Source organism: Equus asinus, chromosome 24 (assembly GCF_041296235.1).
Source record: "Equus asinus isolate D_3611 breed Donkey chromosome 24, EquAss-T2T_v2, whole genome shotgun sequence".
Classification (NCBI taxonomy): domain Eukaryota; kingdom Metazoa; phylum Chordata; class Mammalia; order Perissodactyla; family Equidae; genus Equus; species Equus asinus.
This window is the reverse complement of record NC_091813.1, coordinates 50,239,996-50,260,119: the sequence shown is the minus strand read 5'-3', so window position 1 is coordinate 50,260,119 and position 20,124 is coordinate 50,239,996. Positions and strand designations below refer to the sequence as shown.

Genomic DNA, 20,124 nt, shown 5'->3' with positions numbered 1-20,124 from the left:
ATTTAATATGGGGAATCGTTATTTTACACATGGCTTTCTGTATACTTATGATTGTGAGGTGCAAAATTTTCAGGGAATAATATGATCCTCTACATTATTTGCTTATATGATTATTTTCTGTCAATATGTCAATTTTCTTTTCCCTATATTGTGTTTGTTCTGATTATATCTATTGAAATATATTGACTTTAATAATAAAATATATTTATATTTTGTATAACTTTCAATTTCCAATAATTCATTTATATTTTATTTCACAAAACTATTGATATATGACTAATTACAAGTTAAAAATAATCAAAGTGGGTCCTTCACATAACATAGTTTGAGAAGCACTGGTCTAGAATACTAAGGAAACAAAGAAAACTACCAAAAAAAAAGACAAAAAATTGGCAAAAGTTACAAACTGGTAATTTATGGAAGAAATCAAAATGTTAACATGCTTATGAAGAGATGCTCCAAATCGTTAAAAATCAGAGAAATAAAATTAAAATAATGATGGAATATACTTTATGTTTATTATGGAGTCAAAAGTTAGAAAGCTGGATCATATCAATTCTTGGCAATGACATGGGGATATAAGAACCTATATATACTGCTGGTGGAAGTGTGGAATGGTATAACTATTCCGGAAAGCAATTTGACAGCACTTAGTAAAATGGAGTATTTACATACCCATTGACCTGGCAATTCTGTTCCTGGGTAAGAAATTGCCACACTAATTCATAAGGGGTTGTAACAGACCCCTCCTGTGTTCTGTCTTAGGTCCTCTTGTCCTCATAAGTCTTGAGGGACCCTGGTCACTCCACTACCTAACAATGTCCCTGGCAACCTACCCTATATGGGTGTGTAGTCAATGTTGCAGTAAATAATGCTGCAGACCGCCTTAGTTCAGCCATCAGAAGCCACCAGGATTTCTGAGTCCTCCCACTACTGCAGGGCTCAGAGGGGGCTCCCTTTCTGAGGAGCTGATTAAGGGGATTGATTGCCTTTGATCCCCAGGACCCACTCTCTTTCTGTTTCCCCCACAGGCAGCCTTTCCCATATGTTTAATATGTGTTTATTGTCTGTGTTTATGTTCCTGCACAATGTACATTGTTTTATATATCTTAAAAAATCCAGGGGCTCTCAAGGCATTGTCCTGAGTCTCAGGAAACTTCTTAGACTGTAATGGACACCTTGAGTTTCTCATTCTTTGAGAAATTGTCTCCTCTACTTAGCTCCAAAAATTATTCTCTAATCTCTGGTCTTAACTAAGCAATTTGATCCTTGGTAATTTAATTCCTGGTTTTCCCTGATTTGTAAACATGCCTGTGTTTCTTAACCTCTCTTTCATGTTTATTCCAACTTCCAAAACTGGGCATTGATTCTGAGAAAACACTACTGTTCTCAAGCATCTTTGCTACATTTAACATGTATTAAATAACAATTTGTCCTACAGGAAAACAGTAGCATAATTAATGCACATATAACTGGAGAGTGGGCTATGTTATAACATTCTGTAATCAATATTGTTGTGGGAAATATATGGAAAAACAATGCGATTGGAAAAGCAAAACATAGCCTTACTAACCCTTCTAATTCTAATAGTTATTCAGTATCTTCCTAGCTCTTTTCTGTTCCCACAAAGGCATTCGTGCTCTGTGCTATTCATCCTCTGCTCTTTTGATTTTTCACTGATATTTCCTCTTACTTTGGTGGAATATGGCTCAGAACACACAAAAGAGGATTAGTGATCTTTTACGGTCCCTCTCTACCCTAAGATTCTATGAGTCTGAGATTGCTATGGATCAGTGCATGATCATTGGAATAAAGTTGGGCTCCAAGAAGAAAACAACTCAGAATAACATAACAGATAAAGAGAGCTCTTTCATGCTGGACTATTTTCCAAGTCAACAGAGACTGAACCAAATCTTTTTTGGGAAAAAAGCAAAGAGAGAAAAGACAAGAGAATTGTTCAGTTTTCAATAAAAAGTATTGTTCAGTTTCTTTCAGTGTTTAGATACAAAATTAGTGCAGGAACACACATCTGGAAAAGTTTTCAAATACCTTGCCCATTTCTTTTTGACACCTCCTTCCTTTTCTTTATTTCAATATGAATTTTCCCTTTTCATCAAATGAGTCCATGAAATAGGGTTGCTAATTTGTTTGACTAGGACTCATTATATCTGATGAAAAAGATTTCAATGCTCCATACCAGCATGCTACATTACGGAAAAATCACTTGCACTCAGATAAAGCAATATTTATTGGTGATATACTCTTAAAGTGGAAATAAATTCCTCTCTCCCATACCTGTTTCTCTGACAGTCTTTTTTCTTTTTTTTGCTTTTTCAAAAATTGAGCACCTTTTTCCTAAATGGACTCTGATAACACGTCAACGTGAAAAAACAGTCCGTAGCCCGGTGATGGAAGGTCTATTCTTATCCCTGCCTATTGGGAAATACCCTCTGACCCGTCACTCTTCTCTGTAAAACTAAGACTAATGTAAAGATAAATTGTTCGGAGCTACTGTGGAGCAGAAGCAAAGATAAAGTTAATGGGAATGTGATTCGATTTATAAAAATCTGATTCACACACAACTTTTCAGTAGGACATTTATAACATCAAATGAGGAACATCTGTACTAAAGGAAACAACAAATTCCTTGAGCTTTCATTATGAAAAGAAATCAAATTGTGAGGAAAGACAAGATATATAGGCAATTACTCAATAGCAACATGGCTGACAAGTTCAACTATAGTTGGTTGGAAAAAAATAATTAAATTCCTTGAACCAGAAGCTTGCTCACTTTTTTATCTTGGCTGACTGGGGGGAATAGAATAGTGACTGCACACTGTGAAGCAAGGACAGGCTTTTGTTACTAGGAACTTCATATATTTCAGAAGAGCTGTGATGATAAGAGTTACATTTGACTATTTGACGATATTGGCCTCTTAGCAGAGACATTTATTGTTCACTAAGCATCCTTGTGCTCTCTCACATTCTCCGCTCCCTTGTGTTACATGCAACCATACGACTTTCCAGCCAACAGGTTGAAGCGGAAGTGACCTTGTCACTTCTGGGCCAAGGCATTATTGGACAGCTGTAAGTTCTCCTTTTTTTCTGCCACAGTGAACGCCAAAGTGGAATCTTCACCTGCTGGGATCCCCAAAGGAGTATATGGGACAGAAGACTTCACTGATCTGCACTGATCTGTAGATGAATCAGAAGTAAACCTTTGTTGTACTAAGAAACTTAAATTTGGAGGTTAACTTGTTGCTGTGGCATAAATCAGTGTAAACTGTTATCTTTGCTCTGTTATCTTTTGAAGTATTTCATTTTAATTTTTAAAAACAGGAATATTTTAGAGAGGTAAAGAGAGTAGGAGACAAACAAGCATAGCCCCTAACTTTTCATTCAACTTTATTTTAAAGCTTTTGTTTTTGTTCCAGGAGTTGTTTAATGGGATCATATTCATTACCACTAGATAGGGGAAAAAAGTGAATGCTTCTGCCGAGGTACTGCTTTTATCAGTAATTTCATCAGTTGAGCATTTTATTTCTTTAGGTAGAAACATCTTTCAATCAAATCAGACCACATATTCCAGGGTTGATATTAAATTTATGAAAGAGATAGGTACAAAATTTTTTTAAAAGATCTGACAGTTTGTAAACAGGCACAAGGTTGATACCTTCAAGGCAAATATGGGAATATATAGTCTTGCTAAATGTATATTTCAAATGTTCTAGTAAACACACCTACTGTTCAGATGCAAATTTTTATTCTGATGTTGATAGAGCCCAGAGTTTAGGAAGTGATTTTTAACACAAGTCAAAACAAGAGGCAAAACTTTTACACAATAATTTCAAATATGGATGCAATGTACAGCATTTGCTAATGTTAGGTTGTGAGTGGCTCATTTAATTCACTAATTAATGAGTCTTTATTGAAATCTTCAAAAATGTTAATTGTTTGAATTCATCATCATCAAATTATTAGAAAGCCCGAAGTCAGGGCTTTATATGCAATGATTCTTTAAATTCCACAACTCTGAAAGATTTATGGCCATTATGGCTAATTTCAAATGAAGAACTTGAAGCAGTGGAAGGTGCAGTGACTTGCCTGAGGCCACATGACAAGGAGATGATAGAATCAGGCTTTGAATCCAGGATACCCAGTACCAGAGCCCTCTCTTAATCCCTACACCTTACTAAATCTACTACTGCTTTTCAGGTATCATGCCATGGAAATTTCAATTACTTTACTGTATTTATGAGATGTGTGTCATCATCCTAATTTTTGTAAGTAACAAGACTGAGGAAAAGAAACGTTAGGTAACTGGACCCTCATCATCCAGCACCAAGAATGGTGCCAGGAATGAGTTGGATTTCCAAAGGATGGTGAAGATGAAACCTACGTGTTCAACCATATATATTATACAGAGCAAGGTCCTGTGCAAATGTACAGTTTGGCCATGTCTTGGTGGCCCTGTAAGACACAACAATGTAATCCCCATTCAGTTTTTTGGTCTGTCAGATCTAGGAAAAACAACAACAACAACAAATGGACTCTCAGTTAAATTTGAATTTCAAATAAGCACATTTGCAATATTTGGGACACACTTATACTGAAAAATTATTTGTTTATCTGAAAGTCAAATTTACCTGGGCCTCCTCCATATATCTGGTAATTCTGTTTTCTGGAAGTTTCTTCACTTGTACTTGTTCGTGATCATTTACCACACTTAATGCACAGCTCTCTTTTGTTATGTCTTTGGAGCAAAGGTAGTGTAAAAACCTACAGTAAATTGTTGCTATTTATTTACTTAGAACCCATGGAGAAGGTGAAACAAGACAGTCTGTAATCCTTCTTTTGGTGTATGGAGTATATAAACATGGACGTTCACACGAATTGTTTTCTGCATCATTCTTTAGTGATAATGTATCGATTCCTTCTCCTTCTGCTTATAAAATATAAACATAAATGCCTGTAGATAAAAAAATCACATATTTGTTATTATTTCTCACACATGTACTTGAAAGACAATATGAACCTCTCTGGAGTCAGACACATAATAGCCATAGATATTATTAGATTAGGTTTTTGATAGTCTGAGCGTTGTTTTGTGAGGATCACTCAAAACTTTGTAAATCAGATTCTGAAAACATCTCTAAGTTTGAACATAAATTTACTTGGGAATCTTAACTGCCATTATTGTGTGTTCTTTACTTCATTCCTGACAAATCGTAAGACAGTTTATTTCTATTTATTTATTTTTTTATTGAGGTAACATTGGTTTATGACACTATATAAATTTCAGGTGTACATCATCATATTTTGAATTCTGTATAGAGTACATCATGTTCACCATGCAAAGACCAATTACCATCCATCACTCTACACATGTGCCCTGTCACTTCTTTTGCTGTCCTCCGTCCCCTGTTCTCCTCTGGTAACCTCCAATCTAATCTCTGTATCTATGTGTTTATTTGTGTTGTTGTTGTTTTTATCTTCTACTTTTGAGTGAAATCATATGGTATTTGACTTTCTCCATCTGAAATATTTTGCTTAGCATAATACCTTCAATGTGTATCCATGTTTTTGCAAAAGGCAAGATTTCATTTTTTTAAAAAGCTGAGTAATATTCTATTGTATATATACATATCTTCTTTATCTATTCATCCATTGATAGGCATCTATGTTGTTTCCAAGCCTTGGCTATTGTGAATCATGCTGCAATGAACATAGGGGTCCATGTATCTTTATGCATTTGTGTTTTCATGTTCTTTGGATAAATACTCAGAAGTGGAGCAGCTGGATTATATGGTAGTTCTATTCTTAATTTTTTTTTTTTTTTTTTTTTGAGGAAGATTGGCCTTGAGGTAACGTCCATGCCCATCTTTCTCTACTTTCTATGTGGGATGCCTGCCAAAGCACGGCTTGAGTAGCAGTGCCTAGGTCTGTGCCTGGAATCCAAACTGGTGGATTCCAGGCCGCTGAAGTGGAATGCACAAATTTAACTGCTGCACCGTCAGGTTAGCCCCTCTATTCTTAATTCTTTTGAAGAATCTCCATACAGTTTTCCACAGCGGCTGCGCCAGTTTACACTCCCACCAGCAGTGTATGGGAGTTACCTTTTCTCTACATCCTAACACTTGTTATTTCTTGTCTTGTTAATTATAGCCTTTCTCGGGGAGCGGGGGGTGGCGTGAGCTGATATTTCATCATAGTTTCGATTTGTATTTCCCTATTAATTAGTGATGTTGAACATCTTTTCATGTGCCTGTTGGCCATCTGTATATCTTCTTTGGAAAAATGTCTGTTCAGATCTTTTGCCCTCTTTTTAAATTGGGTTGTTTGTTTTTTTGTTGTTCAAAGGTATGAGTTCTTTATATAGTTTGGATATTGGCCCCTTATCAGATATATGGTTTGCAAACATCTTCTCTCAATAGTTAGGTTGTCTTTTCATTTTGTTGATGATTTCTTTTGCTGTGCAGAAGCTTTGTACTTTGATGTAGTCCTATTTGTTTACTTCTTCTTTTGTTTCCCTTGCCTCATGAGACACGGTATTCGAGTGAAAAGATGCTGCTCCGGGGCTGGCCCCGTGGTCGAGTGGTTGAGTTCGCGCGCTCCGCTGCAGGCGGCCCAGTGTTTCGTTGGTTCGAATCCTGGGCGCGGACGTGGCACAGCTCATCGAACCACGCTGAGGCAGCGTCCCACATGCCACAACTAGAAGGACCCACAACGAAGAATATACAGCTATGTACCGGAGGGGCTTTGGGGAGAAAAAGGGAAAAATAAAATCTTTAAAAAAAAAAAAAAAGATGCTGCTCAGACCAATGTCTAAGAGCATACTACCTATGTTTTCTTCGAAAAGTTTTAGGGTTTCAGGTCTTACATTCAAGTCTTTGATCCATTTGACTTAGTCTTTGTGTATGGTGTAAGATAATGGTCTACTTTCATTCTTTCGCATGTGGCTGTCCAGTTTCCCAACACCATTTATTGAAGAGACTTTCCTTTCTCCATTGTATGTTCGTGGCATAAGGTAGTTTAAATATGAAAACACTTCAGAACAAAAGTTTGATGGAAAATGGTAAATTATTGTTTTGACATTTCCCTTCATTTAAAAATTTGTCTCTTCTCTATTTATGATTCCTTTTTTTCTTGTGTTGGGGGCTGTAGAGACCACTAACTGCTGTACCACAAACAACAAAAGGCCAATACGCCTGTTAAAGGAACATTAAATAAGATTGGAGACTTATGGTTGTTTTGAAAAAAAGTTTCCAAGACGTGCTTCACTCTTCTCTGATTATTATTAAAATCAGCTGACTGACTCTATGACAAGAGTGACTCATTTCCGATTTTCATTTGCTCTGGCTCATCTTCTTCTCTCAGGTTCCTTGTTAATGTGTGAAAATACCTTGTCATGTTTTTCATCTTCCGTGGAATGATTAACTCATTTCTTGGACTGACACAAACTTTGTAAAAGGGAATATATTGTACTTTGCAAATGTGAATTTTATAATAATAAAAGTACACAAGGAAAAGAGAAAAGAAACCCCAATTTTTCACTGCAGAAGTAAGAAAGCAAAAGAGGGAAGCAATCTTTTAATTTCAATGAATCGCATCTTACTCCTTCCATCATCTTATGTTCATTCAAAAGGTCTTTGGGCTTGGGGAGACTAATAGTGGAGTTCTTTCATATCTACACAGTATCAAAAATCCATAAATTAAAAATCTGGTGATTCTCCTCCCCACTCCTTTTTCTGGAGTTTCTTTGATGGACTATGAAATGGACTGAGCTGAAACCAGAGCCAAGGAAAGTTGATTATTTACGTGAAAAATAAAAATCTGAAAATAAGAAATCTTTTCTTATAATGCAGAATAAAATGTATCTGACTAAATATATTTTTGTTTAATTTGAAAAATACATTACATTTTATCTGCACATTGTGTGTGTTTCCTTATAACAATGACTGAGTTTGTTAAGAAAAGAGTCTAATGGTGCTGTTTGGCCTGCTTATTTCAGAGGAGAAGGTCCCGGAATAGCATTCAAGAACACTTCTCTACAAAAAGGGAGCAATTCCTGTTAGATACTATGTTTAGTCTTCTTCAGCAGGAAGGAGTAACCTAGGTTCTTGTCTTCACTAACTCTAGGAAAATTGTTCAGGAAGGGGGTTGAATTGCATGGGTGATATTTATATCAATATCTTTATCATTGATATCTAGATTTTGCCATACTTAGTGCAGGTTTACATAAACCCTTTAAGTTCTGAAATAATTCTTAACATTAGGAAAAAGAGTGCAATAATTCACCCTCGTTACTAATGAGGAGAACTCTTTTCTTCTATTTCTGTGATCCAGTTAGTGAGCTTCATCTTAGCACACTGGAGAATGACAGAACGCAGGAAATTCACTTCTGAATGCATGGCCTCAGAGTAATCTTCTCAAGTCAGAGTACATTGGTACCTAGGGAAACATCACATGAAGTCATGTGCACCGGATAGCTTTTATGGAGCTCATTATCAAATGGGAACATTAGGCAGGAATCTGGCAGAGAAAATATCATCAGGATTTATAACGAAGTGAGAACAGAATTTATAAACTTGATTATAATTATAGGGTTTCTAGGCCCTTTTCCAAATATCAGCCACATGTGCTGCAAATATAAAATAAGAGTTTGTATACTAAGAATTCTTATGATTTCAATAGGAGTTCTGGAAACTTTGGTGGGTTTAATCTGAAATGGAAAAAATTGCAATCCTTCCAAAGAAAGTCTGGTTAAAGGATATTTCTGGTAGATCCAGTCTAGAAGCACTTAAAATAATTGACACAACTCAAAATAACTCCTCAAACAAAAATTCATTGCTTTCCTTCAGAATGTTAACACTGCTCCCTTTTTAATTTTTTTTGAAAGCATGGAGAGTTCTCATATCCTGCTTGTCTCCATTCCCTTCCTTTTTTTTTTTTCTTCTTCCCAAAGTCCCCCAGTACATAGCGTATATTCCAGTTATAGATCTTTCTGGTTCTGCTTTGTGGGATCCCACCTCAGCATGGCTTGATGAGTGGTGGTAGGTCCATGTCCAGGATCTGAACCAGTGAAGCCCTGGGCCATCTAAGCAGAGCGCACGAACTTAACCACTTGGCCACAGGGCTGGCACTCAAGCACTGCTCTCTTTTAGATGAAAGACTCTTTGACAGATAAAATCTCAGCGCAAACATTTGCTTATTTTACAGGTACCTCTTGGTAGAACAAAGGGCAGTTCCTTCTCCCTCTTTCATTTATTTTATTGTGGATCCTCTTAGGAATTTGGAAACAACAATACAGTTTTCTGGAACCAGCAGCCAGGCAGTCATGGGCCTTGGGCACTGTGGCTGCTGAGACAGACACATAAGCATAGTAGTGTCTAGCTGCCATAGCAACAAGGGCTTAGAATCAAGGTGACTCACTGCTCAATGCTGAGAACTGATCATATGCACACAGCATTTGCCAACGTAGTGAAAGGAAAGTGATGGTTCAGAGTGGGGTTTTAGACCAAGCCTGACAGGTATGTAAACCCCGGCTATTTTATTTACTATCTTCAAGAAAATGAGTATTACTAAACTTAAGACTCAGTTTCCTTTTCTGTAAAATGGGGCTAATAAAGCCAAATTTAATTATTTTTATGAGGTTTAAGTTAATTTGTAAATGTATATCCCTAATACATAGTGGATGTTCAAAATAATAGTACTTATTTTCATTTCTATTATTTCACTAAAAAGTTCTTAGCTGAGTCTTTAGCCATTTATATATATATATCCATGTATTCTTTTAATGGATACTATTTTTCTTCTCTGACTATATATAGTGCGCTTGCGTACCTACTTGTTAAGATACGCAAGTAGGGACTAGTGTTTTACAAAGGGGACAGAACAGTAAGTACAGACCTTAATTATGACCCTGTTTTGGGGTTAAACATAGGAAACATTTTTAAAACTGAAGATTTCTGACTTTGATTGTAAATGAAATCAAAGTTATTGATCACCTCAAAGTACTCTGACTTTAAGGGCCTTACAAGCTGTTTAGTGAGGCAGAAGACCTGAACACATGAGAAGCTGAAACAGCAGAAGATGGTATATTACTGATGGCCAACAAGGTGACTGGGAGTGAGAGCTGCTTGGCTGAAAGCAGAGCCCTGGGCTAGAGGAACCTGGGAGCCCTCAGCAAAATCTTGAGCTTTAGTCTCTACCGGGAAATGTGGGTAGGCAGGTGAAAACCAGGCATCCGGGAGCTCTCACAGCCAGCCACTTACCCATGACAGTGAATCAAGTAGGACATTCATTGCACAAACTGATAATGTAACTGATCAGGAAATCTTAAGAAACAATGGAAATTAACTAAAAATATGTCAGTCTTCTCTACAAAAAAGGGTGTGGATTCATGCATTTAGAACGATTCTTTACAGCCTATCTTGGAAATCTCGCATTAAAACAGAATAGTTTTGAAAAGAGTACTCGCTGTTCCTACCGCAGCCGGCAGGGCATGGATCATGGGAATCCCTGGGCAGGGCAGGTGGAGCCGTGACCACAGCAGAGGGACACTGGCAGGGAGTGTGCTATGGGTTTTGCTGCCTGTCACACTTCACTGATAGAATTCTTTTTACTTAACAATGAACATTTCATGACATATCTATTTCTTTTTGTTTTGTTTTGTTTTGTTTGGCTACCAGGAAGGTAATGTCAAATTATATAAAGCATGTTAACTTGCGGTGTTGTTTTCCTTTGCTATACTTCTAGGATTGTAATGATCTCTTTCTGTTGTAGTGGTAACACACACACCTAGAATATACATATTATGAATAATTTGTTGGACAGATATGTGAATGTGAGGATGGCAGGAGTAATGAAAAAGAGGCCCCTGGAGTTTTTCTTGTTCTGTGTCCGAGCCTGTGAGGAATCTGTCCTGTGAGTTCTTTCGGAGAAAATTCTGTCTTATTCTGTACCCAGCACCTAAGACGGGGCTTGACACATGGCAAGTACTCAACAGCATAGTAACAATAATGAAAACACATTGTAATATAATAAGCCACCAATAAATGAATAATAAAATAATAATTAACGTTCACCAAATGCTTACTAGGGGTGGGTACTGTGTAAAATAACACGCACATGTTATTTCATTTAATCCTGAGAAGACCTCTGTGAGGTGGGTAGTCTTTTAGACCAAACTTAAATGAATAATTGAGGTGCAGACTGGCTAATTAACTTGTCTGTAGAAACGTAACTGGGATGTGCCAGAGGAAAATGGGAACTCAGCCAGGTCTACCCGAAAGCGATGGGTTTAACCAGGCGAACTCTGCCTCCCTAAACGGATAAAGGATTCCATTAGTGAATCTACTCGTGCAGAGGAAGGGCTCTTCCTATACCTGCAATTTCTCTGAAGTGAAACCAGGTAAGAGTCAAAACACAAAAAGGACAATTTAAAAAATTTTCACATATATATATATTTTTAATGAAACAGGGTTATGCTTACTGTTGTTACTGAAAGTGAAGTTTCAAAACACTTTGTTTAATATAGGACAAATACACTCCAGCTGATTATGTAGACTTTTACTTTAATCTGACTTGAAATTTGTGTCATTCATGTTGTCATTAATGTTTTCTCTGTGTATATATAGATAGACATATACAAACACACGTATGTTTGTATAATATGTGTGTGTGCGGGTGTGAGTTTGTGTGTGTAAGTGTATGTGTATTTCCATGAATACCCTTGATAAAAAAGATATAGACCAAGGACTAGCCTTTAGGAGGCATTAAATTTAGGGGAGCAGTGAAATGGGAAAACTAGAAGTAGGAATATTTGCATAATATTCTGCTTTGGTTGCTAATTTTTAGTTGAATCTTTAGAGATATGGATGGTTACAGTATGAAATGCGTGTAATTATTCTTTTTTCTACGTCTTTCTGTGTGAACAGAGGTGAAAGGGTGAGCTCCAAACAGAAGAACCCGTATAATCCAGTAGGAGGCACGTAATTCTTTCATTAGTCAGGTGAGAGTTTGAGGCATTTTCCTCTCTGTATAGTTCTGTGCCTACACTGGGCCAAGGCCAATTCAACGACCACTCGCTCTGCTTGGCACAGTCTCTTGATATTGATGCCAGATTTTCTTTCTCCACTAATTTTACGTGGCACTTCGTTCATATTTTTTATATTCCATGAAACAATTCTACTTTGTGTTCCACATACTTGAGTATCTTGCTTATTCCCTCTGCCTCCTGTTTTATTTTCTTTCCTTTATGCTCAGTGACTGGCCAACATTTGGTTACCATTCGAAGGAATAAATACTGTTTTTGACTTGGAAAATAGAGTTCTATTTTACCACACATCACAAGATTTTTAACCCTCCTATGAGGATTACATTAGCCTCTAGCTTTAGGGCAGAATGTAGACTACTTGGGGAAAGAGATGCATCAATTTCTCCTTTTCTACTATATCCTCGCCATAAGTATCTAAAAAGATATCCTCACTTCTTCTCATCCTCTGTAGTTACCAAGCCACTTCTCTTCTTTGTTTTACTGCAAAACGTTAGGACTGTCTGGGTCTCTGACTACTTGCTCCTCACTTGGGCTTCTCCCTGCTCTGCTCCACTGGTTCTGCTCTGCTCAGCAATACCAGCGATTTCTCACCAATCTCTCAGACAGTCAACTACCCTCCTTGTCTTGCAACATTTTCTTCTCTTAGATTCTGGAACATTGCATTTTCTGTGTTTCCTGTCCCATTAGCCACTTCTTCGAAGTTGCTACTGCTGGCTCTGCCTCCTGGGCTTGATTTCTCTTGGGTATTTGCAGGACTCTGTCCTACACCACCTCTCTCCCTTCCCTTCTTTATCTGTGCTCTCTCTTTTGGTGGCCTTATGAATCCCATAGCTTTCAATGTCATCTACATCCTCAAAAACTATATTTCCAGTCAAGGCCTCTACTATATCTCAAAAATTTAAAAATATTTTACTGTGTATTTGACATCTTTATAACACAGACAACCAGAACTTTTGGTTTTCTCCTGACACCTGCTCCTTCCTCAGTCTTTTCTATCTCATTAAACAGTACCACAATGTACCCAGTTAGTCACTCAAGGCACAAATCTAGGAATGATTCTCAATTCTTCTGTTTTCCTCCCAACCCAACATTAAATCCTCAGTAGGTTCTGTTATGTCTCTCTCAAAACATATGCTTAATTTTCACTTCATTTCCAACATTATCTCCCTAGTCTAGGCCACCATTATCTTTTGCCTGGGTTACTTACTATGATAGCCTCTTAACTATTTTCCCTGCCTCCATTTTTCCTCACTATCATTCACTAAAGTATCAGAAGTAATCTTTTAAAATGAGTAATGGACTCATGTTACTTACCTGTTAAAATATCCCAAAGACTCTCATCAGTCTTAGACTAGAATCCAAACTCATTGCCTCCCCTGCTTTACCACGCTCTATATAAATCTTCTCTCTACCTACCTCATTTACCTCATGCCATATTAATGACCCCCTCCTTGCCCCTGCCTCCCCCACCATTGGCCCACCATGCTTTTGCCACACTGGTCTTCTTTCTCTTCCTCAAACACGCCAGGTCTCTGCCTGGCTTAGGGCTTGATTCCAGCTGTTCCTTGTCTGATCGCTCTTTCACCTGCCCTTCGCTTGCCCAGCTTCTCCTTGTTATGCAGATATCATCATAAATGTCTTTGGTTTTGAGAAGCCTACCCTGACTACCCAAACAAAAGAACACAACCAGTAACTAATTCTTTCTCATAGCACCCTGTTTAATTTCTCTCCATAGCACTTAGGACTTTCTGATAGTTTCTCATTTTTTATTATTTACGAGTATGTTTGTTTGTTTATTCTTTGCTCTCTCCACTAGAATGTACATTTCTTGAGAGCACAGACTTTTTCTATCTTGTTCGCTGTGGTACCCAGAGGCCTAGTACATGTCAGAGTAGGTCCTTGGTGTGTATATTTTAAACGTTAGTAAAATGAAGGCTTGTGTATTGGATTCAAGATATTATTGAATGCATCTTCTGTAGCTCTTAGCTAGCTCTAACCCTTTAATCCGTGGATCTTGGTTTATAAAGGAATATATGCAGTTGAGTGAGTTTTCTGGCAAGAATTAATTATCCTGCTGAGTAATACCACAGCTTGGAAGCTAACAAACGGTTTGCCTTATGCCAGCTTGAGGGTCATGAATAGTTCTTGACTGATCCACTCATAATTCTTGGCATCTGGAGTGGAGAATGAGAAAGTAATGACAACAGAATTGATACTTACCAACTATTATGTACTAATATAATATCCCAGGGAAATTAGACTGAGAAATACCTTTATTCAAAGTTCTCATAATCCATCTCTCTAGGAATTCAGACAAGCAAGCAAACAAACATACACAAACTTTATTACCGATATACTCATATTGAAGAGTCCGTAGTCATGGTTTTCTAGTTGTAAGAGTTGTTTAATCAATAGTGTGATCTAAAAGCATCCTCAGTAAGAGTTGATTGAAATGAAGCTCTGTGGTAAGTAGAATCTGAGGTGCCTTTTGCCACCTGCTAGCAGTCCTGTGATTATGTTATCTTACATTGTGAAAGGAATTTTGTGGATATATAATTGTGGGCCTTAAAGTAGAGGGATGCTCTGGGTGGGCCCGATCTAATCCCATGAGCCCTTTAATAGCAGGGAGTGATGGCAGAAGGAGAAGTCAGACAGATTCAAAGTATGAAGAGATTTGATGCCCCTTTACTGGGTTTGAAGATGTGTGTGGAATGGGGGGCGTGAGAAGAATGTGGGTGTCCTCTATGAAGAGAGAGCAGTTCTTTGCTTACAGTCAGCAAGGAAATGGGGATCCAAGTCCTATAACTTCAAGGAATTGATCGCTATTCACCCGTTTCCCACCTGCACTCCGGAGGGTGACCTATTGCTTGCCAGCGACTACAGACCAGCTCTAGTCTGGCCAAACCAGTGAACTTTTCTGTTATCTGATGGGCTGGACCACACCTACTCCACCCTTCCAAGTTCATCCTTCCCAGGTACTCTTCCTTAGCCCTAAGGTACCAAATAGAGTTCCCATATATCTTATGGTTGCTCTTTTATCATAGTTAGTCATTTTTCGTATTAAATTTTCACTGTTTAACTTACTATGTAATTTCTATCTCTGATTACACCTAGACTGCTACAGTTGACCACAGTGAAATCACTCCTTTTTGGGCATAAAAAGCTTGCTCTTGAATGCACAATTTAATCACATCTATATTTAAACTTCCTCTAGGTCATTGTCCACTTCCCTATCTTGGGAGTGGGAGTTCAAATTACACAGATTTTATTACAAGGAAAGAGCTACTCTTGTGTTTAGATTTTTCTCCAGAAGATACTTTATCTCATTTAATGAAGGCTCACATTAGCTTTATTACCTGTATAGCAAAATTTTCCATGCCTATCTTTGCAGTGTAAGGCAAATTTTCAGGATTTATCCATAAAGAATTGCTGATGATTAGAAAACAGGCTAGCTTACTTAGTAGGCATAATTTTCAGATTCTATTTCTCTTACAACAGCGTAATTCCTACTTTAGAGCACCAAGTAATGATTGTTTTAAGTAAAATTGCTTTTGCTGCATTTTAATTCTTCACATTTTAAAATTTATTTACTCTTATTTTTAACTTAAACTCTTGGTTGACCTCCTGCTTTTAATATACAAAGTAAGAATGACTGAGGTCAGTCTTTGTTATCCCATTTTGTGGTCAATATTGAGAATGCTTTGCGTCCACTCAAATGTACATATCTATTAATTGGAGTTGAAGTTGTCTAGTCAAGGAGGAGCTTACATGGTTGCAATGGGAGAAGATGGGCTGAAGCCCATTCCATCTTCACGGAGGTGTGAAATGTTCTTAAGTCATGACCCACAAGTGCATTCCTAATGATGCTCTGGTCAAAAGAGCATATGCAAAGAAATAAACTTTCAAAATAACTCAAGTGTTCCATTTGTACTTCTTGATTATCACAAAGCGGACACTAAATGCCCACTAATAATTCTTACAATCTCCCTTTTCTCCTTTCCCATCCATTGTCCATGTGTATTACTCCTGCTCTCAGCCTCTCACTCCCAACCTCTCCTCTAAAGTGCCCCAGCTTTTATCAGTGTTGGCCTCTTGTTCCCTCCTCTGTCTTTCTTCATGATTTCCATTCAAGCAAGGGATCACCTTAATGGAAGGTAGGGAAGGAGAAGAGATTTGAACTGGCCAACTCAGAGGTTTGACTTAAGGCTGGGAGAGCTCATTTATTCTTAAGTTTTAATCCATCACTAATGTTTACCAACAGTACCAAATCCAATGAAAGACAACTGAAAAGTAATTTCCAAACTCTCGATTTAGTCAAAGTTCTAGGGCAGGGAGGCATAATGTTTCTAAACTAGTTAATCTATGGTCACTAATTGTGTTCCCTGGGAAAGAGACTTTGAAATGGAGATTAATGAGCAGGACATTTATTAGAGATTGCTACTGGGTTGTGAAAGGGAGCAGAAGGAAGCAGGATTGGTGAGGGAGAAGTTGAGCTGCAATCAATCTCCATAACCGTGTTAGCTGACCCTACAGGGAGCTCTGGAGCTAGGATGGCCCTTTAGAGCTTTCTTGAGCAGGGATGAGGGCACAGGCCTTTATTCCCACACCAACATGTGAATGTGAGCTGCCCCTGAAGAAGGTATAACTTTGAGCAAGGCAGATTTCTTCAGCTAAGGCAATCCTCAAAGAGGGCTAATGATTGAAGATCATCTTCTGTCAGTACTTTCAACAGCTGGGGGAACAAGTCCTCTATTCCTTAAGAGGGATCTAGGCAGTGTATCAGTGCATCCACCACATATGATCATGTGTTGCCATTTGTCTGCCAGGGATGTGCTCAAACATGTCATTAACTACTACATGTAGGAAATCTCAATAGAGCTTTATCATGGGACCCTCTAAAGAAATCAGACTTTAGTTGTAGCTGTCAAGGAAAATTATAGAGCAGCTCACCTCTGCTGACACAGTTGTAGAGTAAGAGAGGCTACTTCAAGCTAGGAATGGGGAAATTAGCAATACAGGAGTATAAGTGAACATGGACTAGGTCTGAAGTCCATGGACTCAAAGACCACTAGGAAACACTGCTTGCACACCTGGAAGGGTGACAGAAGACAGAGGGCAGTGGTCCTAATTTTGATAATTTTCTTGCTTTCATGGCTTCTCAGGTGACTCTTGTGTCTCCACAGCAATCTCCCACTGCAAATAAGAAAGCATTGGTGGTTCAGATAAAGGTGTCTGGATCCCATCACCGTTAGCTGGATAAGTGGGCACTCTGGAAAGTATGAGTAATAAATATATCCCTCTCTTCTTCCACCCAACATCCCTGAAAGCTTTATTTGGAATTTTGAGTGACTTTCATGTTTTGGAAAATGTGCTCTAGAATTCTGAGTGTAACAGGTCTAAATCTTTCTCGTGGAGTTATCGGAAGACACATCTTAATCAATGGTTCTGTTGGCTGCCTTCCCTGTTCAATTGTGAGTTCCATAGAGGCAGAAACCAGGCCTTGGTTATTCTCCATTCCTACTGACCAGCATTCCAAGCAAAGAGAAGATTCTCATCAATGTTTATTGAGTTATTGGATGAGTAAATGAATGGTTATTCCATATTGTTGTTATGGTCTTGCTAGTCAGTGCTTTGTTCCCTGAGAATTTAAAATTATTTTACTAACTGACCCTTAGCCTCCTAGACAACAGATACACCCATGTTGGAGCTTAATAACAAAACATAACCAGGCACGTCTATTGTATATCTAATTTAGTTGGGAGCAGAGCCTCTTTCCTTAAAGACCGTCTGCATTTTTTAAGAGCAGAGGGAGCTCGTGTATTTGAAGCCTCCAGATTCTAATTCAATTAGGTACCAGACAGACGGGAGCTGTAATTGGAATCAAATCATGCCATCAATATTGGTAAGAGTAGCAATCAGTCAGAGCAGCCACATCAACCTGAAGAACAGAGAGTGCCTGTGTTTGACCTTTATTTAACTGGAAGGCGATCATGTTGCAGCAGCACATGAGTGAAGAGCTCTGTATGGCTATGACGGAAAGTGGAGAGCACAGTAGTAATTGCAGTGAATGTGAAAATGGACAGACCAAACTACTGGAAAGGACTGACAATGAACAGAAGCTAAGGTTAAAATGAATAACCTCATATGAATGGCACAGGAACTCCTGAAGTTTGAGTGAGGGTAGAGTGGCGGCTCTGTAGTCTCTGATAGCTCTTTAGATGAGGATGTAGACACATGACCATAGCATACAGAGTTCTTTCTGCTAAGAAGGTGTTCCTTCCTTACACTTTGCAAGGAAAGTAAAATATGTTAAGAGATCATGTCTGATTCTCCCACCTTACACTACGCTGATTCTATCCTCTTGGTATTTAGTTACATAAATCTAAATGATATGTTTATATCGTTAGCCCCTCCTTTAAAAAAAAGTTTTAGTGCCTATCTACTGACTTTCAGTTATAGAAGATGAGGATTTAGCCCTCTTTCATTGTTCTGCCCCATTACACGCATGAATAGATGTGTGTAAACATTGTAACTTCCTTTAGATCAATACACAATGTTGATATTATTTTGATTACGTAACAAGATTCACAATGAAGCCATGAAGTACACGGTGATTAATTTTCCTTTCTTGTTTATATTTTGTTCCCTACCCCCCTCCCCCAGCCCGGTGCTAATATTCTTCGCAGCTATTAAAATCTACTCTCAACATGTTCAAATTCATCCTATCAATTTCATTTCCTTGAAGATATTTCGCCTGAGACCTGCTCCAGACTGCCTGATTGCTTTCTCAATCTTCTGGGCAGAGTCATCTCGAGACCTCTCTGTGTTTTGCCTTTCTCTTTGGTTTAATCTCCACTTCTCAGATCCCATGGCTTTCTCTTTCTAGGTTTATTCCATTCTTTTGGTCATTCACATCTTCCGTAACTTCCTGAGAATGGATACAGGGGAGGTGGAGTGTTTGAGAACTTGAATGTTTGGAAATGTCTTTATTTTACCCTTACCTTTAATTAGTGATTTGGCTGGATTTGTATATAGGAAATAATTTTCTTTCAGATTGCTGTTGAGGAGTCTGATGACGTTCTGATTCCTTTTTATCCCCCAGCTTTATTGAGATATAATTAACATATAACATTGCATAAGTTTAAGGAGCACAATGTGCTGATTTGATACACACATATATTGCAAGGTGATTACCACCGCAGCTTAGCTAACACCTTTATCATGTTACATAATTACCATTTCTTTTTTCTGGTGAGAACATTTAAGATCTATCTCTTAGCAACCTGCAAGTATATACTACAGAGTTGTTAACTATAATCACCATGCTGACCATTAGATCCCCACTAATTCTTGATCCTTTGTATAATGCCTGTTTTATTTTCCCTGGGAACATATATTTTCTCACCTTTTTTCTGAAGTTATGAAATGTCATGATGCTGTGCACTATTGTGAGTCCATTTTTATCCACAGTGCTGAACCCTTCTCAGGCCTTTCCAATAAGGCAACTCAGAGCCTCATTTCTGGGAAAATTCTTAAAATAGTTATCTGAAGAATTCTTTCCCTTCATTTGCTGTTTTTTTTTCCTTTTGGAGCTCTTTTTATTACCTTTTCTCTATTTCCATCTTTTTGTCTTTTTGCAACATATTTTTGTCTTCCAAACACTCCATAGAGAGTTTTTCTTCATTTCTGCTGTCATATTTTGAGTTCCAAGAGCTCCTTTTGTTCTCTAAATACTCTCTCCCCTTTTTAAAAATAGCGTTCTCTTCTTTCTTTGCAAATGTAATGCCCTTTCTTGTTTCTTTCTGGCTAATCTTGATAGTATTTGTTGAAGACTTTTTTTTCCTCTGTGTAGTTTCTTTTTCCTCCAGATTGCTTTCTGCTGTTCTTTTTTCCTCTTAGTTACTATCTTTCATGTTAGATATTTCCTCAAGTATGCAGTGATCTCTGCCTCATATTTACAGGCAGGACAATAACAAGCTGATAGGAGCTCTGTGCATGAGGATGGGGCTCCTTAATTGTGATATTTACTCCTACTACAGTGATCAGGCTGGCCCTTGTCTTGGGTA

At 37.9% G+C, this 20,124-nt stretch overlaps 1 long non-coding RNA gene across 3 annotated transcripts in view; it reads left to right on the top strand.

Moving 5' to 3' along the window:
- LOC123280462 (uncharacterized) overlaps window positions 1–20,124 on the top strand; it is a 119,269-nt gene that overhangs the window by 30,431 nt on the left and 68,714 nt on the right. For 2 of the 3 annotated variants that reach the window (XR_011497845.1, XR_011497844.1), the window contains exon 1: window positions 9,398–9,530. The exons of the other annotated variant lie outside the window; for it this stretch is intronic. This is a non-coding gene — a long non-coding RNA (uncharacterized lncRNA). Of the gene's footprint in view, window positions 1–9,397; window positions 9,531–20,124 lie in introns of those variants that run through there. 3 annotated transcript variants of the gene reach the window in all.